General features: G+C 34.6%; 1 long non-coding RNA gene across 1 annotated transcript in view; it reads right to left on the bottom strand.

Annotated features, from left to right (window-relative positions):
- Window positions 1-5,939: 5,939 nt before the first annotated feature.
- The window catches only part of LOC147582414 (uncharacterized), a 65,313-nt gene continuing 43,460 nt past the window's right edge, over window positions 5,940-27,792 (bottom strand). The window contains exon 3 of the long non-coding RNA XR_015248709.1: window positions 5,940-6,114. This is a non-coding gene — a long non-coding RNA (uncharacterized LOC147582414). The remainder of the gene's footprint in view (window positions 6,115-27,792) is intronic.

Genomic DNA, 27,792 nt, shown 5'->3' with positions numbered 1-27,792 from the left:
AATAATTATGAATTGTCTCAGTGGCCAAGTTCTTTCCTGCCTCATTACCTTTGCAATTGATCTGGACCCTATGGTTGACCACTTATAGTTTTAGATCTCTGAATTCCATTCCACTCCCTAAGTATCCAAAATTAAAACAAACTACTCCTTATTGCATTGTTAACTATGAGAGCATCTCTTTATATTCTCAGTGTTATTCAGTTTTTAATTTAAATATGTATCTGTTTTCCTCCTTGTAAATGGTCTGTTTTCCCTATTGGTCTGTAAACTGCATGAGGACTGGAGCACTCTGTCATAGCTAGCATGCCATATTTAAATTAGATCCTCAGGGTGCCTAGCTGGTCTCTTGGAAGAAGGTTGTGAGTTTGAGCCCTACCTTGAGTGTAGACATTATTGAAAATAAAATAAATCAACTTTAAAAATTAAAAAAGTAGTTCCTCAATAAGTATCTTCAGTAAATACCTAATTCAACAATTATAAATATCTTATGGATAAATGTTATCCCAGTTAACAGATGAGATTACTGAGTGGCAGAATATACTTTTTTTCTCTAATTTCACCCAGTATTTGTAAGTAGGATGAGTTCACTTTTAATATGGAACTGTCTAAATTGAAATTCCATGCTTCCCAATATGTTAAGGTCCATATATATCAAAGTATATCGAGCTCTGTCCATAAAGTAGCCCTGAGCTTTGTCAAGTTATTTATGTGAAGAAGAATGAGGACATTCACAGAGATAGAAGAACATCTTAATCACCTTGAGTAATGTTTAATAAGGCAGACTCTATGCTAAGGGAAAGGCTTCTGAGTTTGTACTAACCCCAAACAAGAGCAACTACTTCTTAGAACCCAGTTGGTTTTTAAATGAGCCTCAAGTTATCTGGTGTCATTATTCCTCCTTTTTTCTCTACAGAATTGAATTATGGCAAATGTCAGGAGAATTCCATTTTAACCAAGATAATGTACAAGCCATTCATTGTTCATCAAATGAATACAGAAGTCAGTACAGTTGAGAGAAAATCACATTTTATGTCATGGAAAATTAGTATCTGATAATTATGTTCAAATGTCAGTATCTATTTGTGTCAGATGGGGGAGTACTATTTTTCAGTTTGGAGGCATTGTTGTCCTTTATTCTCCAAAATCATGCTCAACAAACTTAATCCTCCCTAAAGAAGATATACCCCAAATTAAACCTAATTTCTGGAAGATCTTTTTAAAAAATGGATCCAGATAAAAACACATTTGAAAAGAAAGAAAGAAAGAAAGAAAGAAAGAAAGAAAGAAAGAAAGAAAGAAAGAAAGAAAGAAAGAAACAAAACACAAGAATAATCAGTGTGAGTGTATTTCAAAATAAATAAAGGAATAATTTAAATTTAGGGAAAATTGATATAAGGTAGATTTCATTATCAATTAATAATTGCATTGCATGTGTATAAAGAATATGTTTTTAAGTAATTAAAGTTTTTAAAAAGGAGCATTTCAATAAGATGAGTAAGGCTAACTATAATGATAGCTTCTGTATTAAATAGTATTAGTTCATTTGCATACCAACTGTATCCAACTGTCTATTCACTCTTTGGACCCAAATATACTATGTGGATTTCTTCTCCCTGCCAAGCATCAGATTATTGAGTGACATTCTGTTCAGCTATTTTAATTTTCAAGTCATTTTCAGTTATTTAAATCTGCACAGTTAAAAGTCTGTGTTCGCATATAAACCAGAGTTTGCCCCCCTTCCCCCTGTAACCACTTTCCAGAGTAGATTATGTCAATTGGGTAGCTTTTATGTTTCTCCTTCACATTAAGTGGGGGCATGGTTATCTTCCTCCCACTCCCTTTTTGAATGCAATAGTTCTATGAATGTCTTGTGTTGGAAGGTAGGAGAGGGTTAAAGATGAGTCTTCCTTCTGTTGCTTGAAGTTGGTTTTCTGGCAAATGCCAATGGACCGCTGATGCCCTCTATGTGACTGGTTTCTTGTGTTTTTTTAAATGTTTTATTATTATTATTATTATTATTATTATCGAGAGACAGAGAGAGAGCGCACAAGGAAGGGGCAAAGAAAGAGGGGGACAGGTTATTCAAAGCAGGCTCTATGCTGACAGTAGACAGACTATTGTGGGGCTTGAACTCATGAACCACAAGATCATGACCTGAGCCGAAGTTGGCTGCTTAACCAACTGAGCCACCCAGGTACCCCATATGTGACTGATTTCTAAATGCAGACTCTTTGATGGGGTGCAAGCACAAGATATTTGGATTTTCTTTAGGAGCTCTTTCAAGTACACAGGTTGCTGAAATAGAAAATTCTCACCAGCAAGACTTCTCAAATACAATACTAGTAAGACATTTAGCTATTTCTCATGGGGTTCAATTGGCCCACTAGCAAGCAATCAACATAGCTCTGGCAACTGGCAAGAAGACAAGCTGCTTGGCTGTCATTGCTTTGCCATTGTCTATACCCAGTACAGGTAGGAGCAAGACTGATCAATAAGACTGCTTGCTTAATTGGGTAAATCTAATAGAAGAAAGAGACACCAATCTTCTTTACATTGCAGGTACTCCAAGTGTAACCGAACCAACGTGAGTTCACTCCTTGGTGAGTCAGAAACCGTAACAGGTGAGTTGTCACACAAAGAAAACTTTATTGGCAGCAAATAAAGATATCATGAGGAATAGCTTCCAAAGGTGACTCCCTGAGTAAGGGTGAATGGGTTCCTTTTGTTTAGGGTTAGGATGAATATTTTAGAAAGGGAAGTCTTGTCATCATATGCAGAGGCAGACATAAGGTTGCATATGTGCCTTAAAGAAACATGACTTTACATACATTGTGTGTTATGCAAATGGGGCTGATGCTCCTCCTTGGGTGGAGATTTTAGTATTATAATAAGATAAAAGTAGTTGTCAGTCATTCCTGTGGTCATTCCAAGGGTCACGCTAGAGTTCATCTGTGTAGGCTGGAATTAGGGGTTTAGCTCAAATGGTCTGGGTGGTCTGGGCTGGTGGAAGGTCTTTTCCGGGCAGTCACCATCACCTGAAAAGTGACTTCAGATTTCATTTGCCTTCATTAAGAGGTAAACTTGAAAGAAGAGCTTAAGGAAAAATGTAAGACAAAGGTTACTGAGCACAGGCAGGTGGTCAGTAAAGGTCAGGTCTTAGTGTCTATTAAGTGACACCAGTTTCTATAAGTGATTTCCTCAGGACATCTCTCATCTGGAATTTTAGAACAAATTGCTTACTCCCACCTGGGAGGACTCTTAGTTAACATGTTTTGTCTTTATCCACAGAATCACCAATATCACATATTTAATGAGTCCTGTCACAGGGAAGGCATATTAGTGCACCACATAGGTATATTCATGTGTATAAAAGAAAAAAAAACAGTATGCCAGTATATAATTAGCAATAAGAAGTAATCAGAAAGTTAGGAAGTGAGTTATTTAGAGGAAAGGAAACTGCTTTTCATGTAAAAAACAGCAAAATTTTAGAGAGCAATGTTAGCTCTGTTTTCAAGGTATGAAATCTCCCCTTTCAATACCTTCCCCCAAAAAGACAACTCATTAAAAGCAGTGAATTGCTTTTCCTATAAATGGCCATAGAGCAGATACCTTAGACTGTGTGGGCCACACATGGTCTCTGTTGCTGTGTGTGTGTGTGTGTGTGTGTGTATTTTTACAACCCTTTCAAAATGTTAAAAAATAATCATTTGAAGACTACAAAAAAAGGCTACAGAATAGATTTGGCTTGTGAACTGGACATAGTTATCAACTTCTGTACTTGAAAAAAAGTATAAAGCTCTCAATGGTTGTTGAACATGTTTAAAATAAGAGACAAAAGTTTAGTTATATTATTTATGCAAATGGATTTTACATTCAATTACAATGGCATCATGGAAACTGCAGGAACAAGCCTGTTCTTCAGTGGAATACAGTGTCCGTGATCTAAACCACACCACCTCCATTGAACTGTGACAACTACTGTAAGTTGTGGACATGTATATAAAGTCTGTGGGTGGAAGGACACTTTGTCTATTCCTCCACCTCCACTTGGAAAAAAACAAACAAACAAAAAAAAACAAACAAAAACAATAAAAAAACTCAGTTTTGTCTCTATTATAATATTTCTGCTCCATGAGTATGACTGGTTTTTAGCTTCTCTTTTGAGCCACATAATATAACATTCTTGTTTGACTCTTTTAAGTCTATGTGGTATGAATTCACTATCTGAGGCTGTTTTGTGAATTAAAAAAGATAATACCAATAATAAAGCCCTACTATGTCAGCTGTCATCATATCTAGCCTCTTGATTTCTAGGCTTGGGATTGACCGGAAACAAAATTCTGAAAATTAAAGAAAAAAAAAAGTGTTGGATGATGCCCAAGTTAGAATTTAGCGATTAATTTTATTTACTTATTTTAAAATATTTTTAATGCTCTTCTTCAGTGAAAGAAATGGGAGGTGGACAGAGTGGTAACAACAAGAAAGTTGAAATGCCTTGGATTGGAAGGGATTTCCTGCCCCTCAGCAAGTGGTTTTCTTGGCTAAAAGGTACAAATGAATTATTTTGATATTAACTAAGTTCATCTATTAAAGGAAAGGTTGAATAGTTTAGTTTTTGAAATTTTTTTGGATTTCCTATTGTGTTGAATGATACACATTTTATTTTATTTATTTATGTATTTATACTTTTTAATGTTTATTTATTTATTTATTTTGAGAGATAGAGAGAGTGGGGGAGGAACAGAGAGAGAAGGACACAGAGAATCCCAAGCAGGCTCAGCGCTGTCAGTGCAGAGCCCAGTATGGGTCTTAATCTCATGAACCATGAGATCATGACTTGAGCTGAAATCAGGAGTCAGAAGATTAACTGACTGAGCCACCTAAGTGCCCCATGATACACATTTATAATTGGAATTTTTATAACTTTGTATAATCTTTTATATGTGCTACATAGTAAATTTTTGATACATGTTTACAGTATTTCCTTATATCATTTCCTAATCCATCTTAATTTAATTGTTCTTAGTGCTAAATACTCTTTTTAAATTTTATGTACACTTTCTTTAAATTTATTTCCTTTGTTTCAGTAGCTAAAATCTGAGTCATGTGAGGTCAAATACAAATTAAAAATAAGAGGCTTAATTATCCCTGTTGAAAAGGAGAAGATTTCCCTTCACTCCTTTTTAGAGCATTTATCTTAGAAAACGTGCAACTATAAGTGTTTTCTCATTGCTTTGAAATGTATATAAATCCTTTTGAAGACTAGATAAGGCTTTTGTCAGCTTTTTGACCCAGGAATGTCTGGGAGCCTTGTCTTTGAAATGTAAACGTTGAAGAAGGTAGAGCCCCTACTAAGAATCCTAACTTCAGTGGGTGCCTGGCCCCAATTTGTAAAACTACCTCCTGTTATAAAGACATAAGAAGTTTGCTTTTCCTCTGGATAAATCCAACTAGCTAACATAGATGGTCACTTTGGTTACCAGGTAAAGTTAAGATAAACTATATATCAGGAATGGTGCTGTCAGGTCCTCTTACTAGAGGACTAGTTGTTTACCTTGAGAACATGTATGTAATGTGTTATCAGCTATTTCTATGTAAATCTGTTTCACTGTATCACATTTGGGTTTAATGCTTCTTCAATAATAAGAGTGTTTCTTCTAGTACCTTTGTGGAGATTTCTGGGTTGAAAGAATATTTTGTTTTAATTAGAGTTCCCCAACAGGCAAATTGTAGTGAACAATTTATTATGAACTATCTCACCAAAACCCAAGTTCCAAGTTCAGCTACCTGTCTCTTGAAAAGCCAAAATTCAAAAGACGAGTTTTGACTGGAAAGCAATTTGAACTTCATTCAGGAGTCTGGCCACCTGGGAAGAAGATGGACTCTTGTCCAAAGGCTGACCCTGGAGGTCTCTGCCTGGCCCAGAGATTTTTAAAAAGGATTTAACCTGTTAAGAGAGTTCAGTAATCTGTGACATTTCTTGGTTACATGCAGACCTGTTGATGCCAGCTGCAGTTATCTCAGTGCCCTGAGGTTGTGCAGGAAGTTCTGGTTTCTTGGTGTCCTGTGGGGAGCTTCTGCAAGAGAGCCTGATGACGTGCAGAAGTGTTCTTTCTAAGAAAGAATGCATGATCATAGATATACAAAGAAGGGGTTAGTTAATCACACAGGCTGAGAGTGCTTGCTTAATCTTAAAGACCACTAGGCTGGCAGAAGGGACTGAGGAGGTTTCAATTAAACAAATTTTTGGTGATTGTGAATAAGATCTTTTCTTAATTCTGTTTTTGGGTTAGTAATTACTAATTAATTATTACTAATACGTAACAAACTCTTGGACACTTAGCTAGTACCAACCAATACTGATGAGCTATCTCATTATCTTTTCTACCAATATTGTTATATTATTCTTTTAGTAATATTAATCTTATTTATGATTATTAGCATGTTCTTACTGTGTAAAAAATATTAAGGTCTATATAGAATTATATTTTATTAAAAATACCCCTTTAAGAAAAAATTAAAATAAAACAGAAAGTTGGGCAATATAACCTTTCAGAATCATATGGGAGCCCATATACCTTAGTTATTACTCATTTATTTGTTATTTGGCTTGCTTATTTTTGATATATTTGAGGGTTTTTTTTCCTATTGCCCTCATAAGTGAACATAAATTGGAAAGGTATAGGATTTTTGTATTATAACTTGTTTCCTCAAAACTGTGTAGGGATTTCTTTATTGAAATCAAATATCCTGATAGCAGATTATACATTTCATTCATAGTAATGACCCCAAATTTCAACATGGAGGTTGTTGGCTCATAGCAAACTCTCAGCAAGTATTTGTTTTTAATATTCAGTGGAAAATGGTGGGGCACCTGGGTGGCTCAGTCGGTTATGCATCCGGCTTTGGCTCAGGTCATGATCTCACGGTTTGTGAGTTTGAGCCCCCCATCGGGCTCTGTGCTGATAGCTCAGAGCCTGGAGCCTGCTTTGGATTCTGTGTCTCCCTCTCTCTGCCCCTCCCTCGCTCATGCTCTGTCTCTCTCTCTCTCTCTCTCAAAAATAAATAAACATTAAAACATTTCTTAAAATATTCAGTGGAAAATGGTTTTCCAGTGGTGATCTCAGTGTTAAATTTTATCTTAACTTGTACAAGCTAGAAGAGAAAGTTGGCAGATAACTATGAATAGACATCTTCTAACAAAGCTGCTCAATAAGATAATTATAACTTTGAAATATCATGTCTATGGAAAGAATTGTCACTGGAGTTTTTAAAAAGTGCACACAAAACACACACACAGACACACCCACAGACACACACAGACACACACAAGTGCTGGACAAAATGTTAGGATGGTTTGGCAGGGTTATTATAGATGAAATTTAAGTATATAAACTAGGTACTTGATTCACATATGCTTCAAAATTCTGATCAAACCTATAATTTGATGTTTGTCATCACTGAATGTGCCAGTTTATTCTTGCTAAAGAATTCCTTTTATTCCAGTAATAAATTCTATTCACATATGTTCAGTCAGTAGTTTGTTGTCTATGACATATGGCAACCTACATAAAGTATCAGGTTTTTATACAGTTGACATTGTATTTTTATGAAACTTATAACCTGCTTTTCAAGGTAGTGCATAACCTTTGGGTTTTACTCAAAAATCAAGGTTGACCATATTTAGAACATTGATCTGGGTGTTGAGTATAAAGTATTCCAGAGTATTTAGTTTTTTGAGGTTAATAAAATTAATTTAGATATTCAAATTTCCACCAGTCTTCTCTAAGCAACCTAATATTATACCTAATATTAGTCACCCAAAATATGGCATAAAATATGATTTATGATCAATTCAATACTGTAGCCATGTCTTCTGCTTAGAGTGTACTTTTTTTTTAATGTTTATTTATTTTGAGGGTGAAGAAGGGACAGAGAGAGAGAGAGAATCCCAAGTAAACTCCATGCTTTCAGTGCAGAACCCAACATGGGTCTCAATCTCACAACCCTGAGATGATGAACTGAGCCAAAATCTAGAGTTGGTCACTTAACCAACTGAACCACTCAGGTGCCTCTAGAGTGTACTTTTTCAGTGTACTTTTTTCAGGCTTTGGGAGAAGACTGTAGTTTCCGAAAATAAAATAAAACACACACACAAACAAAAAAATATATATAGGTCAAATCCAAATCTTGTCACTGCAAGATTTGTGAATTGTGGCAATGTATTTAGCCTCTATGAGCCTTATTTCCATTCTATATATGGTGTTGATGATAGCATTTACCAAATAACATTTTAGTGGGCTGTGAGAAGCAAATGTGATAATTAGTCTACATATGAAAAAGTTTTATTAAGATGCTATTTTAAAGTTTACTTCACTTTTTATGTAATTGACTCACTTTCTTATAGAACCTGAGGAATCAGTTATTTAATAACTATATTTATTTCATTTCTCTGACCCATTTTACAAAAGATAAAAATTCTCCATTAAATCTCTAAACTCCTAAACAGCTAACCCTATGTTTTGCTTACAAATCACTCATTTTCCCAATAGGCACATTCCAGCTGAGGTAATTAGGAATGCTCTGTTCACAACTCCCTAAACTTCATTGTATCCATGGATTTGGAGAGGACTTTGTGATTTTCTCTATTTAGCAATGTCACTCAGTTTAAATACCATATTTTACTTGACATTATTACATTACGCATCATCATAGGTGTTTTCTACCAAATTCAATATACTTTTCTTGCCAGAATTCAAAGTTCAATCCTGAGACCATTTTTTTCTGTACCCCAAGAGCTGCTTGAGTGTCTATCCTTCTCCTCCCAATCCCCAGATGAAAGCACAAAGGCATCTTCATTGCATCTGGGTGCATGCTATTAAAATCCTGTTCATAATGTAAGTGGATAGTAACATCCATACAATGAGGGTGCCATGTGTTGGCTCTTTTATTGATTATTAAAAAATAAATATGTTTTTAAATTACTCTTGTTTTACATAATAAAATAAATCTATATTCAGTTTAGAAAAAAATCTAACCATAGATAAATAAGTGTAATGAAAAATTGTCCCTTTCCTATTCATTTCTTAATGATGTATTTTTAGAAGAGATTTATATTAACAGAATTGAGGAGATAGTAGAGAATTCCCACATACTCCTTCACTAGTCTCTCCTGTCATTAACATCTTATATTAATAGGATAATATTTATCTTGCTTGTATTGTCACAATTAATGAACCAATATCGATATGTGATTATTAAATAAAACTCAGTGTATTCAGATTTCATTAGATTTTACCTAATATCTTTGTCTGTTCCAGGATCCTATCCTGTCATGTCCTTGGTTCCTTTTGGCTGTGACAGTTTCTCTAAATTTCCTTGTTTTTGATGAATTTGACATTTTTGAGGAGTATTTTTCAAGTATTTTATAAGATATCTCTCTACTGGAATTTGTCTGGTGTTATTTCCTTATGATTAGGTTCAGGTTATATACTTTGGAAAGCCCACAGAGATAAAGTATAATTTTATCACATCATGTTTAGGATACATACTATAAACATGATTTGTCACTGGAGAGGTTTACTTTGATCATGTGGCTATGGTAGAGTATTCCAGGTTTCTCTACCTAAAGTTACTCTTTCCCCTTTTTTCCAAGTACTCTTTGGAAATAAGCTAATATGTGCAACCCACACTTACAGAGTAAGAATTGATGCTATTACCTCCTAGGGAGTGGAATACCTACAAAATCATTTGGAATTATTACACATATTTGTCTCTCTCCCTTCCTTCCTTCCTCCCTCCTCCCTCCCTTCCTTCCCTCTCTCTTTCCTCCCTCCCTTCCTTCCCTCCCTCCTTCCTTCCTTCCTTCTTTCTCTCACTCCCTCCCTCCTTTCTCCTTCCTTCCATCCTTCCTTCCTTCATTCCCTTCCTTCCTTCCTTCCTTCCTTCCTTCCTTCCTTCCTTCCTCCCTCCCTTCCTTCCCTCCCTCCTTCCTTCTTTCCCTCCCTCCTTCCTTCCTCCCTCCCTCCTTCCTTCCTCCCTCCCTCCCTCCTTCCTTCTTCCTTCCTTCCTTCCTTCCTTCCTTCCTTCCTTCCTTCCTTCTTTCCTCCCTCCCTCCTTTCTCCTTCCTTCCTTCCTTCCTTCCTTCCTTCCTTCCTTCCTCCCTTCCTCCTTCCCTCCCTTCCCTCCCTCCTTCCTTCTTTCCCTCCCTCCTTCCTTCCTCCCTCCCTCCTTCCTTCCTTCTTTCCTTCCTTCTTTCCTCCCTCCCTCCTTTCTCCTTCCTTCCTTCCTTCCTTCATTTGTTCAATCATTTCTTATATCAGTATGACTTCAGATTATTCATTTACCCTGAAGTTTATAATCTAAGAGTTTTATTTTGATGCTCAAACTGTTCTAGCTTTGCCCATTTAGAGCTCTTTCAGTTACTTCCTGTGTCACTTTGACATATTTCTGTAGTATTATTGTTATTACCACTACTTCTACTACTAGTACTAGTACTTTCTTGCTTTCTGGCACTGAAAGATGCTTCTGGCTAATCCTGTATTCGTGTGTATCCCAGTTCTGTAATCCGCCATTTCCCCAAGAAGCCCTGGTTCCTTTTATTTGAAAATGTATCAGAGACCAAGATCTGGGTACCAGAGTTGTTCATTGCCATTGTTATATTGTTTCTCGATGATCTTTTCACCTAACAGAGCAAGAAAATATACGTGTGTAGACTAACCTCCACACGTACACACAAACATATATTTCTATATGTAACCATCAATATTAAGATAAACATGAGTTTATATTATCTCCAACTCTAATTTATTACCACCTAGAGTACTCTAGCTTCCTCTTCTTGCTTATCTGTAAAAACTCCCATTCTTACCATCTGTGATTCATGTATAGGTTGTTCAGTCCTAGTATTAGCAGAATTGTTTCAGTATCCAATAGGAAACTTTATTAACTACAGTACACTGCTTATGTGTAATTCCTTTTTTTTTTAAAGTTTATGTATTTATTTTGAGGGGAAGGAGGAGGAGCAGAGAAAGAGGGAAAGAGAGAATCCCAAGCAGGTCCCATGATGTTAGTGCAGAGCTTGACGCAGGGCTCAAACCCACAGACCCTGAGATCATGATGGGAGCCAAAATCAAGAGTGGGTCACTCAACCCACTGAGCCACCCAGGTGCCCCTATGTGTAATTCCTTTTGTTTTCAATCTTATAAACACTCCTGTACAAACTTACTTAAGTCAGTACCTTTTCCCCCCACTCTCTTCTCTAAGGTGGCTTCACACATAATGTGATTCACACAAAGTTAAATTCTTTTGTGGACAGTCCACATTCCTTCCTGGGAGCCCCCCTCAAAAATATTTTGTTTTTATTTTATTTTACACATTGTTTCACTCTTTGTACTGTACTATGGTTTTTTGACAAATGTATAATTTCTTGTATCTACCATTGCAGTATCATATAGAATGTTTTCAACACTCAACATCCTCTGTACTTCACCTGTTTAGCCCCCCTCCCTCCACCTGAACCCATGGTAACCACTGACTTTTCACTCTCTAGAGATTTTCCTTTTCCAGAATGCTTTACAATTGGGATTATATACTATGTAGCTGTAACACCCTGTCTTTTGTTCAGCAATACACATGTAAGTTTCAGTGATGCATATTTCATAGCTTGATAGCTTATTTCTTTTGCTTGTTGAGTAAATTACACTGTATAGAAGAAGTACTACAGTTTGTTTATACAGTCACCTAATGAAGGGCATTGGTTCCTTCCAATTTTTGGCAGTCATAGTTAAAGCTGCTATAAACATTCCCATGCAAAGTTTACGTTAACGTAATTTTTGAATTAGCTGGACAAACACCTATGATGGGATTGCTGGATTCTAAGGTAAAAACTATGTTTTGCTTTGTAAGAAACTGTCAAGCTGTCTTCAGAATAGCAGTGCCATTTGTGTGCCCATCAGCATTGATTGAAAGGTCCTTTTGTTCTGCATCTGCACCAGCATCTGGCACTTAAAGAAATAATAATAATTTTAGCCATTATAATTGGTATTCTATTATAGCGGTATTCTATTGTTTCAATTTGCAATCCCCTAATAACAAATGATTTAGAGTTGTATTTTTAACTACAATAAAACATATTTGTTGCAAGAAATTATAGATCCTATATCTCTATCTCTAGTTCTATCTGTAACTATATTGCCACCACCCAGAAAGTCAATGTTATAATTTTGGCATATACAGTTTTACACATTTTTAATGCATTTATAACATAAATATAGTGAATTTGTGGCCTAAACTTTGATTTGGCCATATAATCTTGCACCATTTTCATCAAGTCTAGCAGAACTTACTCCATGGCTTTATTGTGTGATTATCATTGTTCTTTGTTTATGTTCCCACCAAAGGTCTTTGTCACTCCTCCTGTTAGTGTTTTCATCTATTTTTATTGATTGGAAAAGACTAATGGAAAGCCTTATTTAATGTTACTGCTTTCTTCTAGCATAATCAAAGAAGAAAAACATTTCCAGCATGACAAAAATTAAATGATAAAATACACACAGAACTACACCAAGTTTATACACTAAAGAATAAGCAGCCAAGAGAACAAACCATCGAGTGCTTCTGGGATTAAATCACAGCCATGCATACGATTGACAGCTTATAAATTTGGGGCTGGAAAAGATGAAGCATTGAGATAGGCTGGCATCTTATAAAACTTTCCAAAGAGAAGAAGGAAGTGAAAACTGATAATAGCTGCAATTTTCTTTTTTTCAGCTGTTACAGGTTTCATTTTGTTCAGTTATTTTCCCCAGGATAATAAGGCAAACAATTGTAAGAGGAGGATAAAGAATTGATTTATTTCATAACTATAGAAAAGCTCTATTAAATATTTTATAATGCAAATCACTTATGTATAAAGTTTTTCACCCTAAAATAAATGAATTTTTGCCATTATAATTTTTAAAACTTGAAAAATACCTATCCCGGTATTTTTATATTGCAAAGTGTACTTAATAGTTCCATTTTAAATATCACTATAGATACCCCCAAATATATTCAATTATCATCTATTATTATTAGTTATTACCAATATTTCATTATTAAAACAATGATGTAGCACACTTATAAACAATATGTTTGCACATGTATTCAAGTATATTAAATTACAATTAATAACTATACTTGAATTATTGGGACAAATAATATAATAATATATTATATATAATATAATATATAATATATATAATATTATAATATTTTGATAGATAAATTGTTTTCCATAAGTTCTTTATGAGCCTATGTTTGCATCAGCCTTGTATTTAAATACTCTTTTCCACATGACCAATTAATATAGGATATTATTGGTAATTTGTATGTTTTTACATTCATTGAGAAAAACTGGTGATGTTGTTAAATTCAGTGAGAAAAACTGATAATGTTCTTTCCTCAACATTATAAAAAAATAAGCATAGTGTTTAAAAGTTTACTGCTCTTTTACATTTCTTCTGTGAATTGCTGAGTTATATTATATTATATATATATATATATATATATATATATATATATATATATAGTTTTCTTGTCTTTTGTAATTTATGAAACTCATTGTATGTTATGAACATTTATTATTTTCAAAATACATATTGCAAGTACTTTCTTCGAGATCATTTCTTGTTTAAAAATTATGTTGATGTCAGATGTAAAGTTTCTTTGTTTTGCTTTTTATTGCTGAAATCTTTCAATCTTCCCATTTTGTTTTATATGTTCTATACCTTTGTACATAATTTCAAATTTTTATATCTCAGATATGTCTATCAAAAATATTAACATATATTATAGTTTTATTTGTAATACATGTTATGTGCAGTATTATTTAAGGAAAATTTTTTCATATAGAAAGCCAATCATCCCAGCAGTTTTAAATGCAGTTGTTTTTTTTTTTTTAAGTGATCATAAATGAATTCATGTGCAGAACAGCATTTCCATTTATGGATACTTGTTTTTGGACTCTGTTCTGTAGCAATGTACTATTTACTTCCTATATTATTGTAAAGTTAAAAAAAATCTTGTTGGAATTTTGATATGATTCCAATTTTTACAAGGGAAGATATGTTAGCATTATAAATAAAACAGATTGGCAATCATCAAAAAAGTGGAGACCATCACACCTCAATTCTACCTATATTATAGATTCTTTTCTTAAAATTGAATGTAATCCAAGATTCACACTTCAACATTTTCTAGTACTTGCTTTGTATTCATAGGGAAGGGAGAGATTTGCTCTCATACACATTAAAATAAAGCAGAGTCACAGAATTAATTCAAAGTAAAAGGAGGCTGTGACTTTGCTTATTTAATAGGGTCCTGATGATTTTTCAGAGGAGTACAAAATTCAGAATGGGTCTTTTTCTGTCTCCTCGTCTCTTGTCTCTGTCTTTGCCTCTGTCTGTCCCTTGGTCTTTGTGAAATGACTTTTTATTTGTTTGTTTTATATTTTACTTTTTAATATATGTCGTAAACTTTGTTGATAATGGAAAATGGAGGACATGATTTTTTTTCTTATTGGCTAACCAATTCTCTTTAAATTATCCTGACTATAGTATGATGGTATTTTGATTTCTGGTAAGGAAAATTTATGCTTACCCCCAACACATTTATCTTTATTAAATTAGTATTTATTATTCTTGGACAATTATTCTTTTAAATTACATTTAAATAGTTTTTTTTAACCTAATGTTGAGTGTTTGAATGGGATCTTAATAAACATATAGTTTATTCACAGAAAAGAGTATGAGAATTTGAGTCATATATAGATAGATAGATAGATAGATAGATAGATAGATAGATAGATCTATATATAGATATATATTTATTAGGTGTCATTTCAAGACCTTTGAAAATTTTTCTAGTTTCTGTATGATTTTCATCCATTTCTTATTGAATTACTAAGAGGTTCTTTAGGATTGTTATTTGTGTTATTAGTGATCCTTTTTGTCTAGTACACATTTGTAGTTGTTCTGGCTGTTTAGACTATGTTTTTTCATATATTAATCTTGTAAGGGAGCATTATATTTTACTGTCAATATTTTTTTGTGTTTGAATGTCTTCTGTGAATGTTTTTGGTAGCAAACCATGTAGTTTGCAAATCTTTATTCCACTATTTTTTTTTCTTATTGAATCAGAACCCTATAGTACTATTCCTTAGTACAAATGATAGTGAACATTCTGGTCTTACTTGTATGTGTGTATGTGTGTGGTCTAATTCAATGTTTTATCTTTATTTTAATTTTTATTATTTTTTATTTGTTTACACTTGACTCACAATGTGGTATCAGTTTCAGCTGTACAATGCAATGATTCAACATCACTATACCTTATGCTTTGTATACTCACCACAAGCATAGCTACTACCATCTGTTACCTTGCAACACTATTACAGTATCATTGTCAATATTTCCTATACTGTGCCCTTTATTCCTGTGACTTATTCAGTCCATACCTGGAAGTCTATATCTTCCAGTTCCTTTCACCCATTTTTCCCTTTCCCCCATCCCCTCATCTCTGCCAAGCATCAGATTATTCTCAGTTAATTATAGGTCTGATTCTCCTTTATATTTGTTTCTTTATTAATTTGTTTTGTTTTTTTATTTTCTACATATGTGGGTGATCATATGGTATTTGTCTTTCTCAGTCTTGACTTAAATCACTTAGCATAATGCCCTCTTTGCCCATTGTTCTGGTTTTATTTTTAAAGGTAATAGAAATACTTGAGTAGTTTCACTGTATTAATGATGTTTTTAAATAGGTTTTTACATTTAATTTGGTTTTTTTAATCACAACTTAATGTATAGCTTATAACATTATTCTCTATCATTGAGTAACTAAATCATAGTATTATCCATTTGATTCAATCAATTATGAGAATATAGCCATAGGTCTATTAATTATTATATTCCTAGAACAAACTCTACTTGGTCATGATGACGTATGCTTAATTATAGTTAGGCTTCATATGCTAAGGCTTTCATTAAATTTATAATTGACTTTAAAATAATGATACTTCAGGGGCGCCTGGGTGGCGCAGTTGGTTAAGCGTCCGACTTCAGCCAGGTCGCGATCTCACGGTCCGTGAGTTCGAGCCCCGCGTCAGGCTCTGGGCTGATGGCTCGGAGCCTGGAGCCTGTTTCCGATTCTGTGTCTCCCTCTCTCTCTGCCCCTCCCCCGTTCATGCTCTGTCTCTGTCTGTCCCATAAATAAATAAAAAAACATTGAAAAAAAAATAAAATAATGATACTTCATAGTTTATGAACTTCATAGTTCATACTTCATAGATTAATTTTATATTCACCTATTCACCTTCTCCAACTGTGGGTATTAGGGTTACCATACCATCAAGGACTGATTTGAAAAATAATCTATCTTCTACTATGATCTCAGAAAGTTTACATATCATAAGAAATATTTTCTTGGAAGTGTGGTAGAATTCACCATAGTACACTTGCCTTATTTGGAGGTGGATTCTTGATAGCCTTTAAAGTGTTAAGTCTATGAAATTATACCTTCAGGGTCTGTAACTATTCCTGAGTAATTTTATGCTATATGATCTCCCCAAAATATTAGTCAAGATTTCCAAATTCATAATTTTGTAAGTTTTATATGTATCTGTGGCTATGCTTCTCTCTCATTCTTTATCTTATATATATTGTTGTTGTTGGTGGTGGTTTTAGTGATTTGCATTACTCTTTTCGAATATGTATATGTATGTATATATACATACATATATATATTCCAATCCAGCATAAACTTTATGATTATCTGTCTGGTTCATCATTTTCTTTATCTTTATTAATTCATTTGTTCCTGATATTTACTGCGATGTTTTTTTCTTCTTAAGCTTACTCATTAATATTTTCTCTCTCTTGTGTTCTAGTAACATTTGAAAGAAATGCCTCATCTTCAAAGTTATTTCGTAGCCCAATTCTCTGTTTTTATTGGGAAGTTCTGTCATTGTAATTCAGCTTTAGATAGTCCATAAATCATTTTTTCTCATTAACCTGAGAAATGCATTTAAAAAGGGATTCATGGGGTGCCTGGGTGGCGCAGTCGGTTAAGCGTCCGACTTCAGCCAGGTCACGATCTCGCGGTCTGGGAGTTCGAGCCCCACGTCGGGCTCTGGGCTGATGGCTCAGAGCCTGGAGCCTGTTTCCGATTCTGTGTCTCCCTCTCTCTCTGCCCCTCCCCCGTTCATGCTATGTCTCTCTCTGTCCCAAAAATAAATAAACATTGAAAAAAAAATTAAAAAAAAAAAAAAGGGATTCATGTGTGTATAAGCATGATGTCAGTCATCTTGGACTGAAAGCAACACTATATATTTTAAATTGTATAGCTTTAGAAAACCTAGCTCTAAAATTTCAGATTTCTAATCAGAAAATAATATATATATATATATATATATAGTGTATATATATATATTTGTGCATATATATATATATTGTATTTTTTCATTCTATCATTTTTCATGGTTTTACATTAATAGCTATTCTAAATAGTGGAATGATCTTGGAAAAGAGTAATTCTTAACTCTGCAATCTAAAAACAGTAGAGAAGCAAAAGTTGCCAAGATAGCCCACTGTCCCTCAAAAGTGATGTATGTATAAACGTTTGCTACTCCAGTAGCATGTACCAGCATGCTTTCTAAGTATGGTTTTCTACTCCATGGAGCTGAATTAGCTCAGTCTGATGACTACTGTCAACCTACAGGGTGCTGCTGTCTGATACTAATCCTGATATGCCATTCAGAAGAGTAACAGAGTTTTCTGGTAAAATCTTCTATATTCTGCTAACAGTTTTCTCTAAGTGTTTAAATTTGTTGGTATAAACTACTGTAGGCCTCTGGTATTACATAAATATAATTTAAGTGTACATAAAAATAAGTTTTTATTAGTTTCTCCTACAAATTATCCATATAGTATTATCTTGTATCAGTAAGAGTATCAAAAAGGTTACATGATTTATGTTTTTGTATATATTTCTTTGGGTATGTATAGTAAGTCACACCATTTATGGGTATCATTGAGCCACCTACCTCCTATTTTTCTGATTAGTATTTTCACTTTTCTTCTCTATTCTGGGTACAAAAATCTACTTCTTAAAATGTTCATAATTACAGGCATGCTATTTTTATCAATTTTTCCATATTGAATTTTTTTAGAGAAATGGTTTTATGGTTTTATGGTTTCTTAATGTTTGTAGTAAATGAGGTTAGATTTTAAAGTGTTTGATTGATTTTTATTGAGATATAATTACATATAATCGACATGTAATTAAAGTGTATTTTTAAGGTTATCTTCTACAGCCACACTTGATTGAGCCAAAGTGTGCTAATAGAATAACAAAATACCTCCCCGCCCCCAATTACTCACTTCTTTGCTGTAACTAACTGTTGTTACAGCTGGTAAGGCAAATTGACCTCAGTTAATTGCTGCAGGCTAGTGGATATCATACTTTATTGTGTATTGGAATTACCAGGGAAGGTTTTTAAACATCCCAATGCTCAGGAAAAACCTCAAACCAATGAAATGAGAATCTCTGGGAGTGAGACCCAGCCATCAGTAGTTTTAAATGATCTTCAGGGGATTCAAGGTGCTGCAAATTTGAGAATCACTGTGCTATTTCCAAAATCTCAAATTTCATCCAGGGATAAATATGTCTTTAGAAAAGTAGGTGTGTGTGTGTGTGTGTGTGTGTGTGTGTGTGTGTGCATGTAATCATTTTATCCCACCTTCCAGTATCCCTGACATTACAACTGACATAGTGTAAATGTTAACATTTTGTTTACTTAAGTATACTTATTTATTGTGTATTAGTTTAAGGGGAGAGCCAGTAGGTAAGAAATCGAGGATACTTGTGGGTGCATTATTTTACAAATCACAATGGATGAGTAGCATCTGTGTGCTTTAGAAAACTAGAAAGGGGTAGACAAGGGGGAAATGCGAATAGCTTTACAATAGAGAAACCTCATAGACACTACCATAGCCAAATGGTCAAGGTTAATATCAACAGTGAAATAATACTGAGATGATGAGATGAAAAAGAAATTTGCCTTTGCAGTCTTTCTTCCCAAAACACATAACCCAAGTCTACCCATGATAAAAATATCAGAAAAATCTCAATAAATGGACATTTTACAAAATATTTGACCAGAACATCTCAAAATTATCAAGGTCATCAAAAACAAGGAAAGTCTGAGAAGCTGTCGCAACCAAGAGGAGTCTAAAGAGACATGATGACTAAATGTCAGGTCTTAGGCAAGAAAATGAACATTGGGTAAAAACTAAGGAATCTAAATATACAGGCATTAGTTAACAACACTGCATCATTATTGGTTCATTAATTGTGGTAAATGTACTATACTATTATAAGATGCCACTATGGGAAGTGTCTGTATTATTCTTCCAATTTTTCAGTAAACCTTAAACCTGTATAAAATAAAAAGTTTATTAAAGAAAAGAGCTACAGGATGTGTTGGAGAAGAAGTATTTCCTTCATGCTTCAAGTTCCTTCTAGCTGGACTAAGAATCAAATTGACATAAGATTAACAGTAAAAATCAAACTTAATAGCATACATATGGGAAATCTGCACGGACATGGAAATTCGAAAGACAGCGAGGCAACATGACAAAGGAGAAAAATACCATCAGGAGGAAGGTGAAAGGAGATATCTGGAAAACAAAATTTGTCCTATTACATAGGTAAGTTTCTTAGGTAAACAGGATACTCTATTAATAGCTTTCTTCCTGATATAAGCAGGCAGTTGATGGGGTAGGTAAAGAGCTTTTCCTGAATCTGCTGGGTTTTGGTTGCTTTTAACTCATAACAATGTTCTTAACAAAGTGGACCATCTTCAGGTTCCCTGCCCTTGATCCCTACAAATGCTAAAAACTCTTTTCACCCACATTATGAAAGACAATATAAAGATCAGCTTTACTCCTAAGATTAATATGAAATTATGAGATTGTTTATTTTCTATATATCACTGAATATAGTGATGGCACTAGAACTTTCTACTTATTTAAAATATCCACAAGGTCTGCTATGCCAAAGACTTCCTCTGGGTTTATCGTTCTTTGGTTTAGCTAGTATTTCTAATTATCATCATGTGGATGATTTCCTAATCTATGTCTCTCCAGCCCTACCTTCCCATGTAATATTTTAGATTGTATTTCCTTCTCCTGAAAACTTCTCCATAGATTTATTTATCAGATATTTGCACAGCAGTAATGTGCTAAGAATTGTGTAAATCACTATGCCCCACCATCTTATCGTAATGAATTTTTGTTTCTCTTTCCTTCTCACCCCCAAAATTCTGTACCTCTCCAAATTTCAATTTTTCAATTTAAGAGTTTAAATTAAATATATATTATTATTCTAAACCTGTAATCTAGAGAAATAACAAATATTACTGACTTTCCCATACAAATATTTCTGCAGTTTTTCATTTTCACGGACATCATCCTCAACATTCTATGTGTGTTTTACTGACACTTTCTATAATGCCATCAATCACATCTTTCCACAAACGACCTGCAATGACTCTGTTTCCTAGCAAAATGAGGAAGTATTTTGGATCTTTCCATTCAAGGTCTTTCATAGTCTAGCTCAAACTGTCAATATTATTTCTTATTTTCCATAACATAAATGTCTTGCTCTGAAAGCTAGCACCTTGCTGTCAAAAAAACTTGTTTGCATTCTTGCTGTTGTGGCTTTTTGTCTTCATAGCCAAATCTTCTAAAACTAACAGTTCTTTTCCTACCCCTGTGGTTTCTTCATTTGCCATTTTTCATCAAAACTCTAAATGTTTTCTAGCATAAATAAGATAATTTAGCCCAATTATGTTATACCTTATTCTAGATGTTACTCAAATTTGAATATAATATTTTTGAAAACAGATGTTATTTTAAGTGATTTTCAAATATCTGTCCCCCTCCAAGGAATTCTTTATGAAAATTTAAATACCTCAGGGAGACATAAATAATTGTGAATAAATTAACATGCATTTATACTCCAACAGGGACAATTTTTGTTTTTAGATTAGTTAATAGATCCCAGAGGGAATGCAAAGTTAAATTGGGAAGAAAAAGTCCAAAGATATGGGAAATCTACAGACAGGCAATGGAAGGCCAGAGTGAGACTATGACAATCAGGTCATTCAGCTGACAGCTCAAGGCATTCATGAGAATTAGGAAAACTAGTTGAAGAGTTATTGAGCATCATTCTAGTGTGGTCTCCTGTGAAAATATGAAATGCTTGTCTGTCGAACCTGTTCAACCATTAAAGGATAAAATGCATTGACTCCAACCCTTGTAGGACTCCTGACCAGAGGTATTTCCTTTGTCATCAAATGTTTGGGTTTCCTAACTATCAAAGACAGAGGAAGGAGCAGGTTTCTCATGTCTGAAAGATCTAATAGGGGTTGCTAAATTTATTATCCTGATTTGGAAAGTATCATCTGTATAGAAACTCTTGATTGGAGACCTTAAGTTTTTAAATGGTGCTTATATATTTTTTCTTACATACAAATGAGACATCTATACCTGGAGCTGTCTAAAAGACCACATGGGAATATCATTAGAGAGATATTAAATTTAATTAAATTAAATTAAATTTAATTTAATATTAAATTAAAAAAATATGTTTTGAAGAAAAAAAATATGCTGCTATCTTGCATTTATATTTACCCAAAAGCATTTGGTACCCAAAACTTAATAACTTGAAGGCATTTTCTTATTATCAAAATGCTGCTTTAGACTCGGTGAATTTTGCCATAAATCTAGCTGGACTTAGCAAGCCATTAAAAAGACCTAATGCACATGAGGGATGAGGATGTCACCAAGAAAACAGTTAAGGATCTCAATAAAATAGGAGCCCCAAATTACTGACACTAGGTTCTTTTTATCAATAAGAAGTGTAGATTCTGATACTGATAGCAAAAGCTTTAAATAAAGAGATAGTTCTACAGAGTAATATACTCCAGTTTTAAAAGTTTTTCCATTCAAATCTAGTTAAGCATTTTTGTACTGATCCCATAGTGAAAGTTTTATTGTCCCCTGGAAAGAGTATTTTGGAAGTATTTAAGACTAATTATGATGAGTGAGCCCATGGTGGGAGAATCAGTAGGTAATTCTAGGTATTCAGAAGGTAAATGAGGATACCAGGTATCTAGGACAAGTTAAGAACTTGATTCAAGGAAACAGAGTAACATAAAGTATGGGGAAGAAAGATATGGTTGACCTACTTAGGTCTTGGCAAGTTGGTGAGAAATAACTACAGGTACAACTAAATAGAACAGCCAGAGTTTAAGTTGAGGATCTTGATGATCAATCTGATAAACTATTATGAAAGAATGAACAATAAAAGAAAATTTTTGGTCATTGATATTAAAGTCCAAAATCAAATATCCATAGTATTCTCATTTGGAATTCTGTTCAATTGGAAATGGATAATAAGGTCCACAAGTAAAGAAAGTTTTAATGGAGATAAATGCATTTATTTCCTAGAATGCAATTCAACATCAATTTTGCCATTCAGAAGCCATGTTGACCATAATAATCCTAAGTAAAGGGATGATATTTTTTTCAGGAATATCATACATACAAAATTCAAATGGGAAAAAATCTTTATTCTGAGAATTTTCTGTTTGCTCCCAATGTTTCTTGAGAGGGCACTTTGTACAGATTACGTCAACAATCTCTTTCTCTATCCTTATGTTCTACAAAGAATGAGGAACAATACTTGTGAGGAGATTGGATGATTGGGAAGAGTCAAGGTGAGAGGATAAGATGATAATTCACCTTGATTTCAAGGTTCCTGAGAAATACAGAGTTAGGTCTTAGTGGTGCAATTATAGGGCACGAATGCACGGAGCTATGGAGGTATCTGATTTAGAAGCCCATATTCTGGATGCATAGACCAAATAGAATACTGTGACAAAAAGTGACTAAAAAGACTAAAAATTCTAAGCTGAAATGTTTTTAAGATGATTGTTATTATCCAGCAAATATTTGGCAATATATGATAAAATACAGAAAACATAGACTGGAAAGTTCCACTCACATTGTGGAACTCAGTATCTATTGCCAGGGAGTGTAAAATAGTGATAACTGTACTTTGTTGGCTAAAAGTGTTATTTATTGCAAATAAGTGCTATATGAAGACATGCCAATTAAAGGATATTTGTAACCCATTACTATATATTGATATCAGTGACTGTGCTTACAGTTTTACAGAATATATGTTTCACTTCAATCATATACATGACTTAGAGGTGATGAGTAAGGATGATATGAATATAAACACTCTTAAAATGGAAATACAGAGTTTTTATTTAAAACAAGATTAAAACAGAAGTCTCACAAAATAAAATATCTGAATACTATCCCAGGCTTCTTTTGGTCTAATCAGTCTTCCATACAACATAGAATCCCCTTCTATAACATTCTTGGTAAATTACTTTTCTGTATTTATTTAAAGTATTTCATTTATAAGTAAATGATTGCTTCATAAACTGTAGAAATTCACTATCAGCAGAGTTCATTGATAAAAATCTTTCTCTTATGACATTGAAATCACGTGCTATGAAATGCCCACATAATGATCCTGAAATTTGGCTGTCTATGGCCACATGGTACAAGTGTACATGACATCAGGCTATTATATATAACAAGATACTATTTGAATATCCATATTTTAGTTAGCCATAACTAAGTCCATGTACCATGGACTGCATGGTTTAAACAACAAACACCTAATTATCATAGTTCCAGAGACTGGAAGTTCGAGATCAGGACACCATCTGTGATTTCTGGTGAGACTATCCCTGGCTTGTAGAGTGCCCCTTTATAGCTGTGGGCTAACATGGCTCTTACTTTTTTTGAAAGGGCACTAATCCCATTATGAAGCCCCGCCTTCTGACCTTATCCAATCCTTATCACTTCCAAAGTTCCCATCTCCAAATGCCATCACATTAGAGGTTAGGGTTTCAACATGTGAATTTATTTTTATTTTTTTTTATTTATATATGAAATTTATTGTCAAATTGGTTTCCATACAACACCCAGTGCTCATCCCAAAAGGTGCCCTCCTCAATACCCATCACCCACCCTCTCCTCCCTCCCACCCCCCATCAACCCTTAGTTTGTTCTCAGTTCTCAACAGTCTCTTATGCTTTGGCTCTCTCCCACTCTAACCTCTTTTTTTTTTTTTTTTCCTTCCCCTCCCCCATGGGTTCCCGCTAAGTTTCTCAGGATCCACATAAGAGTGAAACCATATGGTATCTGTCTTTCTCTGTATGGCTTATTTCACTTAGCATCACACTCTCCAGTTCCATCCACGTTGCTACAAAAGGCCATATTTCATTTTTTCTCATTGCCACGTAGTATTCCATTGTGTATATAAACCACAATTTCTTTATCCATTCATCAGTTGATGGACATTTAGGCTCTTTCCATAATTTGGCTATTGTTGAGAGTGCTGCTATGAACATTGGGGTACAAGTGCCCCTATGCATCAGTACTCCTGTGTCCCTTGGATAAATTCCTAGCAGTGCTATTGCTGGGTCATAGGGTAGGTCTATTTTTAATTTTCTGAGGAACCTCCACACTGCTTTCCAGAGCGGCTGCACCAATTTGCATTCCCACCAACAGTGCAAGAGGGTTCCCGTTTCTCCACATCCTCTCCAGCATCTATAGTCTCCTGATTTGTTCATTTTGGACACTCTGACTGGCGTGAGGTGATATCTGAGTGTGATTTTGATTTGTATTTCCCTGATAAGGAGCGATGCTGAATTTCTTTTCATGTGCCTGTTGGCCATCCGGATGTCTTCTTTAGAGAAATGTCTATTCATGTTTTCTGCCCATTTCTTCACTGGGTTATTTGCTTTTCGGGTGTGGAGTTTGGTGAGCTCTTTATAGATTTTGGATACTAGCCCTTTGTCCGATATGTCATTTGCAAATATCTTTTCCCATTCTGTTGGTTGCCTTTTAGTTTTGTTGGTTGTTTCCTTTGCTGTGCAGAAGCTTTTTATCTTCATAAGGTCCCATTAATTCACTTTTGCTTTTAATACCCTTGCCTTTGGGGATGTGTCGAGTAAGAGATTGCTACGGCTGAGGTCAGAGAGGTCTTTTCCTGCTTTCTCCTCTAAGGTTTTGATGGTTTCCTGTCTCACATTCAGGTCCTTTATCCATTTTGAGTTTACTTTTGTGAATGGTGTGAGAAAGTGGTCTAGTTTCAACCTTCTGCATGTTGCTGTCCAGTTCTCCCAGCACCATTTGTTAAAGAGACTGTCTTTTTTCCATTGGATGTTCTTTCCTGCTTTGTCAAAGATGAGTTGGCCATACGTTTGTGGGTCTGGTTCTGGGGTTTCTATTCTATTCCATTGATCTATGTGTCTGTTTTTGTGCCAATACCATGCAGTCTTGATGATGACAGCTTTGTAGTAGAGGCTAAAGTCTGGGATTGTGATGCCTCCTGCTTTGGTCTTCTTCTTCAAAATTACTTTGGCTATTCGGGGCCTTTTGTGGTTCCATATGAATTTTAGGATTGCTTGTTCTAGTTTCGAGAAGAATGCTGGTGCAATTTTGATTGGGATTGCATTGAATGTGTAGATAGATTTGGGTAGTATTGACATTTTGACAATATTTATTCTTCCAATCCATGAGCAGGGAATGTCTTTCCATTTCTTTAAATCTTCTTCAATTACCTTCATAAGCTTTCTATAGTTTTCAGCATACAGATCCTTTACATCTTTGGTTAGATTTATTCCTAGGTATTTTATGCTTCTTGGTGCAATTGTGAATGGGATCAGTTTCTTTACTTGTCTTTCTGTTGCTTCATTGTTAGTGTATAAGAATGCAACTGATTTCTGTACATTGATTTTGTATCCTGCAACTTTGCTGAATTCATGGATCAGTTCTAGCAGACTTTTGGTGGAGTCTATCGGATTTTCCATGTATAATATCATGTCATCTGCAAAAAGCGAAAGCTTGACTTCATCTTTGCCAATTTGGATGCCTTTGATTTCCTTTTGTTGTCTGATTGCTGATGCTAGAACTTCCAGCACTATGTTAAACAACAGCAGTGAGAGTGGGCATCCCTGTCGTGTTCCTGATCTCAGGGAAAAAGCTCTCAGTTTTTCCCCGTTGAGGATGATGTTAGCTGTGGGCTTTTCATAAATGGCTTTTATGATCTTTAAGTATGTTCCTTCTATCCCGACTTTCTCAAGAGTTTTTATTAAGAAAGGGTGCTGGATTTTGTCAAAGGCCTTTTCTGCATCGATTGGCAGGATCATATGGTTTTTCTTTTTTTGTTAATGTGATGTATCACGTTGATTGATTTGCGAATGTTGAACCAGCCCTGCATCCCAGGAATGAATCCCACTTGATCATGGTGAATAATTCTTTTTATATGCCGTTGAATTCGATTTGCTAGTATCTTATTGAGAATTTTTGCATCCATATTCATCAGGGATATTGGCCTGTAGTTCTCTTTTTTTACTGGGTCTCTGTCTGGTTTAGGAATCAAAGTAATACTGGCTTCATAGAATGAGTCTGGAAGTTTTCCTTCCCTTTCTATTTCTTGGAATAGCTTGAGAAGGATAGGTATTATCTCTGCTTTAAACGTCTGGTAGAACTCCCCTGGGAAGCCATCTGGTCCTGGACTCTTATTTGTTGGGAGATTTTTGATAACCGATTCAATTTCTTCGCTGGTGATGGGTCTGTTCAAGCTTTCTATTTCCTCCTGATTGAGTTTTGGAAGAGTGTGGGTGTTCAGGAATTTGTCCATTTCTTCCAAGTTGTCCAATTTGTTGGCATATAATTTTTCATAGTATTCCCTGATAATTGTTTGTATCTCTGAGGGATTGGTTGTCATAATTCCATTTTCATTCATGATTTTATCTATTTGGGTCATCTCCCTTTTCTTTTTGAGAAGCCTGGCTAGAGGTTTGTCAATTTTGTTTATTTTTTCAAAAAACCAACTCTTGGTTTCGTTGATCTGCTCTACAGTTTTTTTAGATTCTATATTGTTGATTTCTGCTCTGATCTTTATCATTTCTCTTCTTCTGCTGGGTTTAGGCTGTCTTTGCTGTTCTGCTTCTATTTCCTTTAGGTGTGCTGTTAGATTTTGTATTTGGGATTTTTCTTGTTTCTTGAGATAGGCCTGGATTGCAATGTATTTTCCTCTCAGGACTGCCTTTGCTGCGTCCCAAAGCGTTTGGATTGTTGTATTTTCATTTTCGTTTGTTTCTATATATTTTTTAATTTCTTCTCTAATTGCCTGGTTCACCCACTCATTCGTTAGTAGGGTGTTCTTTAACCTCCATGCTTTTGGAGGTTTTCCAGACTTTTTTCTGTGGTTGATTTCAAGCTTCATAGCATTGTGGTCTGAAAGTATGCATGGTATGATTTCAATTCTTGTAAACTTATGAAGGGCTGTTTTGTGACCCAGTATATGATCTATCTTGGAGAATGTTCCATGTGCACTCGAGAAGAAAGTATATTCTGTTGCTTTGGGATGCAGAGTTCTAAATAGATCTGTCAAGTCCATCTGATCCAATGTCTCATTCAGGGCCCTTGTTTCTTTATTGACCGTGTGTCTAGATGATCTATCCATTTCTGTAAGTGGGGTGTTAAAGTCCCCTGCAATTACCACATTCTTATCAATAAGGTTGCTTGTGTTTATGAGTAATTGTTTTATATATTTGGGCGCTCCGGTATTCGGCGCATAGACATTTATAATTGT

Source organism: Puma concolor, chromosome A3, assembly GCF_028749965.1.
Source record: "Puma concolor isolate L17-30 chromosome A3, mPumCon1.1.hap2, whole genome shotgun sequence".
Taxonomy (NCBI): domain Eukaryota; kingdom Metazoa; phylum Chordata; class Mammalia; order Carnivora; family Felidae; genus Puma; species Puma concolor.
Note: the sequence above shows the minus strand (reverse complement) of the source record. Positions and strands in the feature narration are given on the sequence as shown.